This window comes from Gobius niger, assembly GCF_951799975.1.
Source record: "Gobius niger genome assembly, chromosome: 13".
Lineage (NCBI taxonomy): Eukaryota > Metazoa > Chordata > Actinopteri > Gobiiformes > Gobiidae > Gobius > Gobius niger.
Genome location: NC_136864.1, coordinates 13,115,982 through 13,129,490, shown reverse-complemented (window position 1 = coordinate 13,129,490; position 13,509 = coordinate 13,115,982). Strand labels below are relative to the sequence as shown.

Here is a 13,509-nt window from a genome sequence, read left to right as displayed (position 1 = left end):
GGAAAAAAACCTTTTCAGGTATGAAGATATTACTGATTTGTCTTTTCCCACAAAAAGCGATTCGCGCTCACTCCGGGGCTTCCGTAGGCAGCAGGAGCGAGGGGACCTGCCTCAGCTTCAGCCTGACAGCATCCTTTCTCTCTGATTTTCACTTATCCTCTCCAAAACACAACAGGCTGACGGGAAACCATGAGGATAGCACATCTTCCCTCCTCGGATTGTCGTAAATTAATATTCCGCGATGTGCTAGCCCGTTTTTCACCGGCAAAGCTCACCATAACGGGGCTTTTGCGCGAAGAGGAGCAGACATAATAGCGTGTCTGTGGAAAGAGTGTAGTTATCTTTAGCCGAGCGAACTAGGCTGAACCTCTAGCCCTTTTTTTTCCCTTGCTATTTACACTGAAAATAAAATAGAAACATATTTAACAGCGATACATTTCTGCAGCTTCGTGATCTGTTTGAAATTGATGTTTTTTCCTTCGGTCAGTGCACGACAGCAAACAGGAGGATGCTCAGATAGGAGAAAGTGCTCGCTTGACAACATCCAAGGTAGGTGCCGCCGTGGACTATTTCACTTTACAATGAACTTCCTATGCAGCTTTTGTGTTAAGATTCGCCTTTGATTTGCTCCTCACTTGTGCTACTTGATCGCACATTTGATTTTTTTTTTTCCCCCCCTATACGAACATGCCACTCCAGCGCTTTTGTTTGGGAGCACATTTTCTAACTAGGAACATCCTGACACCGCCATAATAGTCTTCCCCTTTCTCCATGCGCTCACTGCTGTTGCCTTGTCCATCTCTGTCAGTTTGAGGAGCATCTTTTTTTTTTTTTTTTTTTGTGTGAATTAATCGCAGTGTGCACGAGGAGATTGATTTTATTGATTGTTTTTTTTTTTTTCTTTTTTTTTTTTTGGTGCACACTGTCATCGGCTCTTTTGCCATAAAGCAGCAAGTGCGGGATAAAGTGCACCGCCTGTTTCACTGGGGAAAACAACGAGAAGAGAGAGAGAAAAAAAAAAAAGGAGAGGTATTGTCATGATGCTTAAACTAACCAGGCGTTAGCGCTGGAGCACCCCCACCTAGAGCATAATGCAATGTGACAACTTGCTCATTTATGGCACAGTGTTTATCTTAAGGGGTCTGGCCACTGCTGCTGCTCCGTGGAGGCTACAGTGGGAAGTGGACTGGAACCGCCGCTGCCTTTCCCCCCCCCCCCTCCGCGTGCAAGTTGAACGTGCTTTGCTGTTACATTGTTATGCCGAGTGTATAAAACATTTAGCTTGTCAGGAAGAGAAAGTATTCATTTTTGATGGAGTCATTTATTTCTCTATTCCAGTTTGACAGGAGCAGTGTTGCGTTTTTTTTCTTCCCACGAGGGGATCCTTGTAAATTTGATCCAGAAGGGAAGCTCTTGTATATTATAAGGGCAATATGCTGGCAGGATGTGGACTCAAGGCAGAGAGCACATCCTCTTTTTCACCCGCAGACAATGATTTATTAGCTGATTAAAAAGCATATAGATTTTTTATTTTATTTTTACATGTTTAGTTTGTATTAGCGAATTGCCTTGGTTGATTTGTTCAATCCTTTTTCTTTATTTATTACGTAATACCAGATATTCTTGTCTTTGAAACTTGAAAGCCACTGCAGAAGTAGAAATATATGTTGTATCATATAAGGCTGCAACTAACGATTATTTGGCAATCGATTATTCTACCGATTATTTTCACCATTAATCGATTAATCGCTTGTCTGTGAATGGTGTGTGAAAATTTCTATTTTTTTAAATTGTTTTTCTTATGACATAACGCTAAGGTGGCATCGCTTGAGGACATGTTGATGGAGGAAACTTAAAGTGAATGTTTGTTTGAGGCTCTTCTGCTTCTGATTGGTTGAGACACAGTTAAATATCTATGAAATTTTCAATGTACAAAACACTACAGACGCCAACTTTAAAGGAATAGGCCACCGTTTTTACATACATACATACTCCTAATGGCTATTGACGGAAGTGAGCGGGGGAAGTCTTTAGGAGTTACTGCGCGGACGTTGTGCTCCTCGTATCATTACGCCTCACAATATAGTACCCCTTTTTATCTGCTTATAAAATCGACATGTTACATTTCTGTGTAAATATACTTTGCATGAAAACACTTCACGTAACTTTATTTAAATAGGGAACACGTGGAAGAGCTTGGTAGCTTCTATCGTGAGCTTTTTTGGAGCTATGTGACATGTGGGAGAGGCTGCGTATGTGCTCCGGACAAAGACCAGACGGGGATACAGTGGGGAAAAAAAGTATTTGGTCAGTTTCACATAGACATTCTATTGGATTTTGGCCAAATACTTTTTTTCCCCACTGTATATTAACTCGGCTAAGGTTAGGTAAGAACATATCTCATTCCTATTCCTTTAAAAACAAAGTAGGTTTTCAAATAGAATACACAATTTTCATGTCATATTTGCTCTATTTGAGTCTGTGTTTACTAGAAAACAATCAATTGATTACTAAAATAGTTGTTGACTATTTCAATAATCGATTTGTTGTCAACTAATCAATTAGTTGTTTCAGCCCTAATATTATAGTATTACTTTAAAGTTTTTTTTATGGATAGAGCGTTGAATCACAAACCTAAATAACCCGATCTGAGCACTTTATCTTTAAGGCCACACCGCGTAAAATTTTACCCAATACATAACATTGCCATACAAGCATTTATTTTATATTCATCATTGAAAAATACCTTATAAATGTCAAACAAACAAGTGCCTTTGCTGTGAGCGGCTCACCTCTTCTTAGACATGGCTGTAACTTTACCGGGAGTGGGTACGTCTCCAGCTCGTCTCCATGGAGATGTCGACTAAAGTCAGCAGAATTGGAGATTTAAACAGGTTAGGTCCTCATCCGAATCCATTCTTTGATTACACACTGCAGTAACAGCATTATTTTCTGCGTCGAGCTGGTCATTGGGAGCATGTTTTGTAGCGATGGCAACAGTATAGTCCAAAACGTTTCGCAGTGTGCCTTTAATTTTGCGTCACATGGGTCGTGCCATGGCGGAGGTCCCTGCGTTTCATCAGTACTGTATAATTTACCAGCGTATTTTGAGCACTTCTTTTGTTCTTGTACATTTTATTGTCCCTGTGGTGAAGTGTATGCATGCCGCACATGTTTAATGAAATACAGTTACGTAACCCTATCTTACTTTACGAACTTTAAGTTTAGTGTTTCTTTTTTGTCTTTGCGTGTATGAAAGTCACAGCAGCAGTAACACTATCAGTTATGTAAGCTCGTACTTTGTCAGGTAACACTGTGAAGGATGATCCCCCTTTTGAATGTGATGAGGATAGAGATTGAATACGTATGATGCTGGGATTAGAATATACATATACAATTCTATGAGTTCAGCTACTATAAGACTATAAAAAGCTTAGGCCTCCGATAGCTACACAAGGCTGAGCACTCCGTCTCTTCCTCTGCTTCCAAGCATCATCAGGCCTAGATCAAATCAGGGCTATAAAGCGGGTCTAAAATTGGGTGTGAGCCATATATACCAGGAAAACGGCAAACTTAAATGCATTACGAAATAAAGTCTAAGATTGCAGGTGAGTCTGAGGAAAGGACAAATATTGATGGGACAGTAAAGCGTCAAAGTGGGGTGAAGAGCAGGGAGGAAACACATTCAGAAAATAGCTGGAGCTGGAAGATAAACTCATAATGCTGAGGTTCATGGAGAGCTCACTGCACAGCACATGTGCCACATATTAAACCCGCTCTCTGTGCAACTTTGAGGACAAATGTAGTTAAGAAAAGACCTCAAATGTTAAGTTATGCCCTCGAGTGCAGTTGTCTTTGCATAGTGCTTCAGGTAAAGTCGATAAAACGTATGCACAGCTTGTGGTTCGACCGTCGTATCACTGCTTCTCCTTCCAATCCTCTTCCAGAATTTAAAGTTTCACCAAATTTTAATGATGATGTAAAGGTTTGTCTTCACGTTCTTCATTTTATAACTGAAATCTAGCAATGACGATGTGAATAATTGAACGGACATTTGATCCAAAGGGAACCTATAGAGAATAACCATAACTGTCTGTTGTACTTTTGCGTTTAAATGCTGTACTATGTGGATTATTTTAAATGACCTTGGGAATACTGTAGTTGGCACATTGCCCGGCAGAACGCTACGCACCAATGCCAAGTAATAAACCCAAACATGGCCCAGTGCAAAATGCCTCTTCTCGTGCCTTTTGCTTCAGACTCTACATTTGCTTTTGATTGACTGATTCATTTACAGCATTAATCGTATCCAGAGATCGAATTTGAGTAATAATAAATAAATTATTGAATATAATGAAGACCCAGCTGGACCGAATTCTGTTGCTGCTCTTTTCTCTGTGGTTCAGTTTATCTTTGTCAGCGTTGTTGCTTGGTCATTATTCAGTATTTACTCGTTGTCTTTGTGTAATTATGCGACTTCACCTTGGATGTTTTGTGGCCAGGATAGTATTTCAACACAAATAAAGAAAAAAGCTTTCTCCTTTTACTTTTCTATAAGCACTTAAATAATTGCAGATTGTTTTCATCATGAGCAAAACAAAAAGAAAATGGATGTTAGATATGATTCATCAGGAGTACATTGAGCTTCTTCTTCTTGTGCTCATGAAGGGTCTGAACCGACAACCCTCACATTTTTTTTGCATGACTTCTATTTTTTTTTGCTGTATTGTTTCTGATTTTTGCCCCAATTTTCTCTTGTTTTCCCAATTTTCCCCCTCATTGTTTTACTAATATGGTTTCTTTTACAATTTCCCCCCATCCCCCCCCCCCCCCCATTTTCACCAATATTTTCCCCCTATTTTTGCCCCATTTTTTCTTTTTTTTTACTTCACAATTTTTCCTTATTTTTGCCACAGTGTCCGCTATCGTTCAGGTACCGGAAACCAAGTATCGTTGTGGTATCGAAAGAAAATGCAACAGTACCCAGCCTGATTCACGATTTGGTACGCATTTTGATAAGAAGATCTCAGTTTTGATTGAATACATTTAATGTGCTAAACGAGAAATACAAATCCTAATTTCCATCCAATCCCAATTTCAATTCAATTATTTTGCTCACAACAAACTAAAGTAACTCATGACAGAATTACACACTGCTGTACTGGGCCAAAATACATTGTATACTGTAGATCTTTGAAAAAGGAGACATCTGATAATATTATTTACATAAATTAATCAATATAATATTGAGAATTGTTGCATCCCAACCACTGACCCTCACACAAATCTGTCTGCTGGGCCACAAATTAATGTCAGAAAAAGTTCCCCTCTCCATAAATTCATGAACGTCTGGTTTGAGATTCTTTCACTGGACTGATTCTTTCTTATAAAACCCAAGAGATGGTGCAACTAAAGTCTTTATGGTTTTAGAACTTAAGAGATTGGAAAAATCAGTCCTGCTTTTGTATTCAGGCTATTGACACAAAGTTATTATATGAAATACTAAGAACTCAGGTTGATAAGAACTGCTGAAAGCCTCACTGTTTTAAGCCTAATAGCCGAGTGATGGTTTAAGCTCGTCTTTTACTCGCGCACCAAATCCTCATCTTTTATGCCATTCCCCTCTCTCTCTCTCTCTCTCTCTCTCTCTCTCTCTCTCTCCCTCTCCCTCCTCCTTCCGCACTTCATTTATTTCTTTGCTCGGCTGCCAACTGAGCAGCTGGATGCAAGTTAGAAACAGAGGCGATCGCGGGGAGAGAACGATGATTATTTATCCACTGTAGTCGAAGCATCTTTACATCATAGACACAGATGGCACAATCGGCTACTACTGGTTGTAAGGGCACGTGTCTCAAATAATGAGTCAAGTGAAGTGTATAGTAGCACAGGTCTGTTAAAACAATAAAACGCTACTTAGTTTCGTAATCCCGAGCAAAGTGTTGATGCAGTGAAAATGCAGGCACTTGTATGCAGCGTGATTGTAGACTTTGAGATCACAGGCGGCTCAGAGATAATTTAACACGAGGCCGGCTGGGTTGTGTCGAGGTTTTTTGAGCTTGACGAACACTGGAGTTTGTTCTGATTTGGACGGCTTTATTCTCTCCTGTTGTGCCCTCCTCCTCATCTTTTCTTTTCATCTTTGCTCTTTCATCCTCGGCCCGCTTCTGTTTTTAGCGCGCTCATGTCTTTGTAGCTCAAAAACATAAGAGTCAACTCAGACCACCAGGTACCAGGCATCTGATCACAAATAAGAACCACCAGGCTATTTTCAGACATTACAAAAGATACGGATATTTGTTGGGGACATGAGGAACATTCTTTCGCCCTTTGAGAGTGGATTTGGAAACCTATTGAAATCTCTTATTTGGCTGCCTTATTCAACATCTCCATGGAGACGAGCTGGAGATGTCCCACTCCCAGTAAAGTGGTCAGGTCTGAGCAGAGGTGAGCCGCTCACAGCGGCTTTGTTGATTATTTTATTTATTAGGTGAAATTTAATTCATTAACTGTATTAATTTATATGAATGGGACAGTGCATATAAATGAACAGACAACTAGTGCTATAAATATGCCAGATTTAGCTCAAGGCTAATTTTCGTCTGTAAATGTTGTGCGGTGTGGCTTAAAACAGAACTAATTAACTTCTGCCCCTAGAGGCCATAAGCGCCACTGCAGGTGTCGTAGCATGTTGCGTTTTTTTACTCATTAATTAACAGTAAATTACACGGACAGAAAAGACAAATGGGGAGAGGGATATGCAATTACTCAATGGAGATATTTTTTTCACTCAAACCTGGCTGTAAATACTGTTTAAGTGGCGCTAGCCCACAGCTAGCTTTGCCCGTTAGCCTGTTAGCTTTTTCTCCATGATACCATTAGTGTGTATTGGGGCCACTGCCTCGGTGGCAGGTAAAGTTGCAATTGTGGTTTTCTGGCCAGAGACACCAGGGGGAGATGAAAGACCCCAATCATCCCATCAACACACTCACAGGCCACCGTTTCTACATACTGAGATATGTTCTTACATTAGCTTAGACAAGTTCATTTGTACCTGTCTGGTCTTCACGCGTGCCTTCAGTCACGTAAACACAGCGCAGACGGCGTTAGCATTTAGCAGAGGTTCTTAAGAAGCCTATTTCAAGACATTTGCTACAGCCATGTTGAGAGAGCAATTTTATACAAGGCAGTTATTCTAAATTACTGCATTTACGGGTTGCGTCATCATTGTAGTGTGCTATAGACTGGTGCTATGTGATTGAAAAAAGCATAATACCCCCTCTTTAAGGCGTAATAATACCAGGAGTACTTCAACATCTGCACAGTAAAGTGAAGATATTACTGCGCGGATGTTGAAGTACTCCTGGTATTATTACGAGGAGAGGAGGAGAGGCTAAATGCTAACGCCGTCTGTGCTGTGTTTACGTGACTGAGGGCACGAGTGAAGACCAGACAGGTACAAATGAACTCGTCTAAGCCAAGGTAAGAACATATCTCAGTATGTAAAAACAGTGGCATATTTCTTTAATGTTAACAGGTTTCTTAATTCTTCTTTAAGTTTAAGGGCCATTATTTTGTAGATTTTTTTTTCAGAAATGAAAACACCAAAAATTTGCCGTACATTTCCCTCATATTTATGCCAGTAATCTACCTTTACCTTATAGATACATTTAAATGTATATAGGGCTGGGAGTGACGATACACTTTTGTCACGATCCAATACGTATCACGACACTAAGGGGCCGATGTGTATTGCGATACAATAAGTAATTATGATAAAGATTGCTGTGTAACTGTTCCTGAAAATAAAATGCCTCCCAACACACAGCAGCACATAAAAACCTATTGCATATACTGTAGCTTCATTTCAACCAAAAGCTAAACTAACTAAGCTTCTATTTTATTTAAGAAACAAAACTTTGTGAAATAGCATCTGCGCATTAACTGAAAATGCAAAAAGATTCAGCTTAATACAATAACTATGACTATTTTGGACTATTTTGAAAGCATTGATACTTTGATGAAGTATTGACACCTGATAGTGATAGTGACATATTGCAAAACAATATTTTCTCCTAGCCCCAATATACATTATTTATTTTGATTTTATTTATTGTATACTTTACCTGTTGTGAATTGCCCTGACTTGTTTATTATTTCACTCAATGTGAAGCAAATACTTAAAGGAATAGGCCACCGTTTTTACATACTAAAATATGTTCTTACCTCACTTTAGACGTGTTAATATATCCCCGTCTGGTCTTTGTCCGTGCGCTCTGTCACGCAAACGGAGCACATACGCAGCCTCTCCCACATGTCATATAGCTCCGAAAAAGCTCACGATAGAAGCTACCAAGCTCTTCCACGTGTTCCCTATTTAACTAAAGTTACGTGAAGTGTTTTCATGCGAAGTATATTTACACAGAAATGTAACATGTCGATTTTATAAGCAAATAAAAAGGGGGACTATATTGTGAGGCGTAATGATACGAGGAGTAAAACGTCCGCGCAGTAACTCCTAAAGGTTATTGACGGAAGTGAGCGGGGGAAGTCTTTAGGAGTTACTACGCGGACGCTGTGCTCCTCGTATCATTACGCCTCACAATATAGTCCCCCTTTTTATTTGCTTATAAAATCGACATGTTACATTTCTGTGTAAATATACTTCGCATGAAAACACTTCACGTAACTTTATTTAAATAGGGAACACGTGGAAGAGCTTGGTAGCTTCTATCGTGAGCTTTTTCGGAGCTATGTGACATATGGGAGAGGCTGCGTATGTGCTCCGTTTGCCTGGCAGAGCGCACGGACAAAGACCAGACGGGGATATATTAACACGTCTAAAGTGAGGTAAGAACATATTTTAGTATGTAAAAACGGTGGCCTATTCCTTTAAAAGACATTTGAGATCATGTCAGGTTTTGTGAATGAAAACATTTCAAACAGAGTTGTGTTTTTGAGTTGCTTTAGAGATATTATAACACAGTAAACAAGTAGCATCTTCAGCAATCTCTCCATTACATTGAATTAAAACAAAAAAAGGCCATTAAAGGAAAAAAACATGATGAATGGGCAGAGTGAAGTGTACTCAGTAAAAGTGCTGAACACGGAGTTAACATTGAAAGGTCAGTGTTGTACAGTGAGTGGGTGAGTCACTGCGGCTCCATTATAGCTCTGCCTCGTGTCATTGCACTGATTTAGACTGGCATTGGACACTGACATCTAAATATGGCCAACGCAATGAAATATTCATTGGTTATTTTGGCCGAGCTTATGTTTCAATATCAGGTGGAGTGCTTTCTGGACAAACAAAACATTAAGTAAATAAGAAGTTATGATAGACATGGCCTGAATCATTATACAAATAATACAATATGGCTATTCATGTTGCCTCATTGACTTACTGTTATAAGGCATAAACGCAGACCTTTTGTGAACTTATTTGAATGCGGGAGTGGCCCTAGAACTACTGTACTTCATAACCCTCAAACTGGATTTGAACAAGACTATGGCAACAAAATAAAGAAGCTTACACTGTAGGCACCATTTAACAAAAATTATCAAATTTTAATGCTCCAAATCCAAAACTCCAAACAATGAGTTGTCACTGCCTTAAGATTGGGTGTAGACCTGTTGATTAAATGCACTGTGTCGATATTGTGATTTCCCGTTGATTTAACCACGGGTCCATTTTTTTTTAAATTTGAGAAACTGCACAGCCTTACCGCAATTAATGCTTCTGAAGTTTTGTTTTTCCAACTTTTTAAAAAATTCATTCCTGCTAATGGACTTGATTCAAATCAGAAAGAAGATTTGACTCTTGGCTATAAATGGATAAAGTGTGGTTCTAGTAAGCTGTTGCATTATTCCTATTCACTATTAATTTGTTTATTCATTGGAAAGCTCATATGCTCTGCCCTGATAACGTCCACATAGTCTCTCTTTGTTCTCCGTATTAGCCGCAGCCTGACGTGAAGGCAGTGGCAGAGTGACAGCGGGTCAGCGGTGATCTTCTATGCGTTGTATATGTTTAGCTCTGATGCCCTGCTTCTTATGCCGTGACCCAGATCCTTCATAATGATACTGTGTCTGTATGTTCCCCCCTCCCCCCCCCCGCTGCACTGCAATCAATTTTATCATATCACTCTGTGGTTTCTGCGTTCACCAAGGGACTGTCAACCCAGAGTGAGGAGCACGTCGCCTTTCTTTGAGAAATGCCTCTGAGAGTTTTAGAAGTGTAACTGAACTTTATGATTTATCGCAAAGCTTTGCATAGAGACCACAGCTTTTCCTACAGATTTCTGCTGAGACTTTGGTGGCACCACTGAACCACATTTGAAGTGTTTTATCTTATGTATTTGATGGACTACTTTCACATGTTCATGATAATACAAGTAGCTAATGAATTTGATGTTTCACTTGTTTTTAGACCATTAGGAAGGAAATAGAACAGGCTTCTCCATTTCAAGGTTTTGCATGTTTTTTGTGTAGTATTTGGTAAACCCTATACACTTTTAGTCTTATCTTACTTTTGTTTGCTGGCAGTTCCACCTGCCTCTCAAAGTAAAGTGCTCTGACGTGACCACGGGTGCTGCCAGGAATTCTGGGCCCTATGGAAACATACATTTCTGGGCCCCATACATTTTGTACAAATAAGATTAAACTCAATAAACATAGCCTGTTTCTACATCAACTGACATAGTACAGACATTCAGTGCATGAGAGGCCCTAGCACCTTTAACCTGTGTAAAAAAAAAACTTCAGCCAGGGCCCTTAGAATTGTCCCAACCTTCATGAATGTGACAAAAATTTAGCTCGTCATTGTTTTACTAACTTCAACTCTCATACTTGCGGGTGTGGTTTTTGGCCCAGAGATGGTTGGGGTGAGATGCAGGAAAACTCACGCTTCACTCATCATGCAATGACTGAATGTTATTGTACTTCTAATTTATCGCATTTCAACATCCTCTAGTAACCATCAAGTTTACTAAAGGGCGGTACTTGTTGGAATCCACGATCACAACATCTGTTTCACTTGTCCTTGTTGCTATTGCCATTGCATCACTTCTTTGCTTGTCTTTGAGTCGATCTTCCCCTGTAGCCTCATATTTATTTTACTTTGCAAGCCTCTATACGCCACAGCTTTGACTCGATAACGGTGGAGAGTGGTCTACAGCTCTGGTTGTTTGCTCAGGCTGGAAGGAGAACCGCAGTGGAGATGTGAGTGTCCCACGGCCTGAACCTTTTTTTTTTGTGGGAGAGGCACTTGCCTTTGGCTCCTGGAGCAAAGGGCCATGAGAGAGCTGTGACTGCGGATTCGTACTATCAAGTGTTGGACTAATGCATTTTTGATCAGACTGGCAGAGCCGCTGGTGGTTAGAATACCAGCGGCTCTGGAGGACTCTAGAGACAGTGAAGGAGAGAGCTGCTCTGTGATCTTCACACAGGACAGCTCCAGCAAGGTGCGTGAAGGGGGTCCAACAATTACACTAATAGCTGAACTGTTAGGTATTGGTAATGGTGTTGCAGCAAAGAGCTTCAAATTTTACAACACAAGAATTACAGAGAGCTACTCATGGTTTGGGAATAATGCAAAACTATGGGACGTAGGCACAGTGTGCATTTAGAAGCCAAGACAATACTTAAACATAAAAAGAGAAAAGGTCCCTCCTTCTACTTGACTTTATCTGCTCAAGTGTTTGCGCAAAATAGTATTTGTATTTCAAGTAAAGAAAATATTGATTGATATGTGAAGCATATGAAGGATGTGGGGAGGTACCAATAAGGGGCTGATGAGCTACAGGTGGCTCCTTATCTATCTCTCTTTAAACTTAGAGTCATTAAAGGCACACTACGTAACATTCTGGACTATACTGTTGCCGGCAAAACAAAACATGCTCCTAATGACCAGCTCAACACAGATATTGCTATTACTGCAGTGTGTAGTAAAAAATGGATTTGGATGAGAAACTAACCTGTTTAAATCTCAAATTCTACTGTTTTTTGTCACATCTCCATGGAGACGAGCTGGAGACGTCCCCACTCCAGGTAAAGTTTACAGTCATATCTTAGGAGAGGTGAGCCTCATAAATATTTGTTTGTACATTTATGAGGTATTTTTTCAATGATGAAAATATCTATCATAAAATAAATGCTTGTATTTGAATTTTATTTATTCGGTAAAATTCTGCGCTGTGTGGCTTTAAATCAGTGCTTTATTTGTTATTGCATACGCCGCCACTGTGGGCCAATCTGACCAGCATGTTTTTGGAGGTAGAGGAAACCGTAGCACCCGGAGGAAACCTGACTGGCTGCCTTCAGTCTCCTCTGATCCTCTAAAACGGTGCAGCGCCTCCTGGGTTTGTCCCTGTGTCAGAGCGTGGTGTCCTGCACTGGTCAGCTCCGCCTCCTTCCTCTTCCTCCTGCGCAGCTCCCATCGCTCCACAGCAGTCTTTCACCATCTTCTAGGAAGAGCTTAGCAGTTAATCTGTTTTATTCCATTAGCCAGAACAACGAGTCTCGCCCGGATACCTCCTCGATTGTCCCTTCCTTGTTTCCTGTAGCACCTCTTGTGACACCTCCACTGTGCTGCCTCCTGGTGTACATTTTCCTAATTTAGTTCAATTTCAACATTGTTCCAATTTTGTATACTCTTCTGTCTTGTTTTGACACAACTTGAAGCCTTTTTAATACAATATACTGTGGTTTAATAAAATACAGCCATTATATTGTTATCACAAGACATTTATTGAACCTTTCTCATATTGTGCAGCTCTTGTGTCGAGTGAAAAATGTATTGTACCATCCTCGTATTATCTTTATTATCATCGTTAAATTACTTTCTGCGATATTGGCTGTTCTGCGCTGCCTGTTATGACACTACTTTGACTATTTCTTTCAAGTAGAACAAAACCTTTCCTGTTTGCTACTGTTACAGAGGGTCAATGTTAGTCGTTTGAGCTGAAAAGTCCGTCCTGTGTTTTCTTCCACATCAGTCGTTAAAGTTGGCTCTGAAGTACAGTATGTCCTCACTGAACAATCCAAGGCCACTGCTCGAGGGCCCGGATGAGAACATCTGTGGATCGGGCGCGCGTTTACAGAGCGGAGAGTGTGGGGCCGAGCCAAAGAGTTGCTCAGGGCCACAGGGAAACGATAGCTTCCTGCATCAGACCTTATTATGAATGATCAATGGCGGTGTAATTGGCGGCAGAATCAAGGGCTACTTACAGTCTCATCGCGAAGGTTTGTTGGCTGAGCTCATGGAAAATGGCGGGAGTTTCAGTATTTGGGCGAGTGGCCCTCAGGAAATACAAATGTACCACTTTATATTCATAACGTTAATCCTCCTCAGTATTAGATATGCATGTTTCTGACCCGCGGTGCAGATCTGGAGCAGAGCCCTGTTTTTAAAGGGGACTTTTCCTCAGCTAATTAGTGAGCTGCTCTAAATTGTAAAAATCATGTATTACCTGGCTGATACATTTGTAATTCCACACAGACTACATTTAGTTA

General features: G+C 40.3%; 1 protein-coding gene across 1 annotated transcript in view; it reads left to right on the top strand.

The window, feature by feature from the left end:
* Positions 1-81: 81 nt before the first annotated feature.
* Positions 82-13,509, top strand: part of b4galt2 (UDP-Gal:betaGlcNAc beta 1,4- galactosyltransferase, polypeptide 2) — a 196,328-nt gene continuing 182,900 nt past the window's right edge. The window contains exon 1 of the mRNA XM_079569847.1: positions 82-549. The gene's annotated coding sequence lies outside the window, so the exon portion shown is untranslated. The remainder of the gene's footprint in view (positions 550-13,509) is intronic.